This window comes from Limulus polyphemus, unplaced genomic scaffold (assembly GCF_000517525.1).
Source record: "Limulus polyphemus unplaced genomic scaffold, Limulus_polyphemus-2.1.2 Scaffold14, whole genome shotgun sequence".
Taxonomy (NCBI): Eukaryota; Metazoa; Arthropoda; class Merostomata; order Xiphosura; family Limulidae; genus Limulus; species Limulus polyphemus.
The window spans coordinates 1,359,371-1,363,014 of NW_013665624.1; positions in this window are offsets into that span (position 1 = coordinate 1,359,371).

Genomic DNA, 3,644 nt, shown 5'->3' on the forward strand with positions numbered 1-3,644 from the left:
TTTGGCAACGGTTGCTTTAGAAGGAAATGTGTTGAGGTTTGGGAGAAATACTCTTAGACAAGTGATCTTTAACCAATTGTGCTGGTAAACTGGAGAAACTGGCAACAGAGCGTAGAAGTTTATATTTAATTTAGTTTACTAAGTAAATTATTTTAATCGTTTAAGCAATATCTTTCAAATTTCAATTTGTTGGAAAATAGAGTTAGTATCAGTTACTTTTGTGTTATAATTAAACATCTAAATATCAAGCTTTACTTGGCAATTATTTCCTTTTATTATATTTTAAGTAAATGTTTAAAGATAATCATTGTTATATCAACTGATACAACAATCTTCAACACTATTTAATTTTAATTAAATTTATGACTTTTTGTAAAAATTTAGCTTCAGAATATATAGCTTACTCCTTTTTATTGATCGAACCAATACCAGTCTCTCAAGGTTATCATAACTTTTATCTTCGTTAATCTTAAGTCTCTTGAATATCATAAGATTTTTAGTATTTTCAGAACAATACGGAACTTTAATGCTGTTTGTTAACTTTCTAAAGACAACTGAAATAATATAAAAAATTATAAAAAGTTACAAAATCTTGCTACATAAGATAGTCCTACTTGTTAACGTTTCTGCCTCAACCTGACAATAATTTGAAAGCATCCCTAATTTTAAAGAAATAAATAACTTCATGTAGTAAATACCAATAGACTTTCAGCATTTTCATAACAGAGTTTAGATATTGCTTGGACATTTAAGTTTCTAAATCTACACATCTTTTGTTTAATACCACCAGTTTGCAGGGGTTTCATAGCACACAGCTTCGATAGAGTTTGATGATTTGTATGAAATTCACATCCTGGAAATCATCAGTTTTCCAGTATTGCAATAATAAGAAGATTCGACGTTCTTTGGTTCACTTATGGTAATCTCACTGTTCTATATATATGAATACCACCAGGCACTACTTTTACACTGGGGACCATACTGTTTCATAATTTTTGGTATTGTAATCAGGTGAATATAGTTCCGTTTCTTTATACAAAAAAGAATATAAAATCAAGATTTTTGTGTATAAATTTAAAACTCCAAAAGTTTCGTTTCTGCCTTTTCCTATACCAAGTTCATACATATTCTGATGCTCTCCAGTCTGTTTCTTTCTTCTATATTACTATTACAATCACTAGATTTTAGAGATTAAAAAGTATTTTCCAAAAATAAAAGAAAATACTAGGTGGAAATTCCAGATTTTGTGATATTGCACGGCTCCTTTTCATAGTGATAACAATTATGTTGTCAGTAAATATTTCTTAAGATCTCTGATGAGTGTTCATTTAAACCTGATGATAAATTTAAACAGTGAACTAGAGAGGAATCAACTAATCATTCAGTATTGGTGAAGGAGCCAATACTATCAGACCTAAAGTGATGATATAAGTTGTAAATGAGATTGTATTGATTGAAACTATTTCTTTTTTTAATAGAGATTTTTAACTTGTTACTAAAGTGTTTAAATAAGTACCATTGAATTTTTATAATACTCTAGAATGACTCAAAATGTGCTTTGATAACAAAAAAAGTTAAACATAATTTTTTTGTTAAATCGAATTATTTAATACACATCTGGACAAAATCATATGTATAGAACATAGAAACAACTCTTTAAAACATTGCATTATTTGAAAAATAAATAAATAAACGAGTAAAGAAATTACTAATATTTCAAATATTATTTGAAATATACATACTGTGTCGTTTATTCTGATAATGTGTAAAAGTATTCCTATTAATTATTCGGTTTTAATATATTTCACATTCATGCAGCCTTTTTCACTAATATATCTTTCGGCACTCTAACGTAACTAACTACTTTATAAAAGTTGAAATAATAGTTTTATGAAAGCACACAGTGCCAAGAACGTTATCTCATCCAAAGAACAAATCATTCACATGTCCAAAGACCAAAACTGAGTCATCTCGGGCGGTTATTGTACAGATGGGGGGAAAACTGAAGCGTAAATCCGCTCTTCATTCTGATAAATCACCGGACGACTTACTTAAAAACAAAATGTGCACACCTACTCTTTGTACAAAGAAAGGGTGGGACTCTTCATATGTTTCGTAAAGAAAGAGCTTACCAGGTGAGGGAGCTGCAAAGAAATATGTGGAAATCACGAAGTAATTGCAGTATGTGAAAATTATATATATACTTAGAATGGCATGACGGATTGCTTTGAAATTTGTGACATAACTCAAGACACCATGGAATTTCTTGATATGTCGTTTGATTTAGCTGACGTAGTAGTTGAAATACATAGGCACATAATCAGCTGTTTGAGTTTGAAGGCAGGTTATACAATCATAAATGTTCAAAATGTCTATCTCTGATCTTTCTCGTTCAGTGAAATGGCCAACAGTTTTAAAAGAGCAATTGTTGAACAAGCCATTCGTCTCTTATCTGGTTGCAACTCTGAACGTTTACACCCTAATCTGTGACAATATGCAAACTTATGTACACTGGCAACTGGAACTTCACCCGTTTCCAATGATGTTAACATTTACACCCTAATCTGTGACAATATGCACACTTATGTTCACTGGCAACTATAACTTCACCCGTTTCCAATGATGCCAATAAATTTTATAATTTTATCTCAAATTTAACAACAATTTGTTAAGCCATTCCGACTGGCATGTCTAATCCAATATTAATCAGAAAGTAATATTTTATAAGTTATATGTATATTTGCATCTAATATATGTATAAATCACAGCTACGTGTGTAATATTTAATTTTTTAAAATTTATTGTGAATGTTGTTTTTCAAAGGCAACTTTCCAAGGAAAAAAAATTAAGTATTCTTGAATAATTTCCAATTACAAGTAATTGTAGCTTAACGTCTACTTCATAGAAAAATGAGAAAAGCACCTTTATTGATTTGTGTGTAATTTTGTATCACTGAATAAATATCAACCCATAAATCATCCTGAAGCTCGAGACACTGAAATGAATGAATAAAATAGTAGAACAAAAGAAACAGTTGGCAATGCTGTGGCTTGAAACATAAGAAAAAATGAACTAACATTCAACGTATAAAAAACAATAGGTGAGGCATATTTTAGGTTCACTAGCACGCGACAGTCAGTTTCACTATTCGTTGGTAAAAACTAGTCCAAGAGTTGCGGTAGGCGGTGTTGATTAGCTGTCTTCCCTCTACTTTATCATTTCAAAGTTATAGAAAACTAGCGCAGTTAGTTCTCGTGTAGCTTAGCGCGAAACTCAGTAAACAAATATGATAAGATAACAGATATGAAATACCGTGTTAACATAAGATACCAAAATATAATTTGTTATCGTCCAAATATACTGATGAAGTTTCCAAAGGATTAAATTACTGTTCCAAGGGATGTTTATTCATTTAAATCTATGTATTTTATATTTTGTATATATTTTACCATTAGCGTAACTCAGTCCCAGGAAATTTATAACACTAACGTTTACCTAGGCACTTAACGTAATGTTAATAATGGCTGGAGACGGCTTGAATGGGTAATGAAGAAAAACTGTAATATAAGTTTAACATAACAGCAAATGTACAACGTTTCGACAATGTTTGGTCATCATCAGGACACCTTGTCGAAACGTTGTAC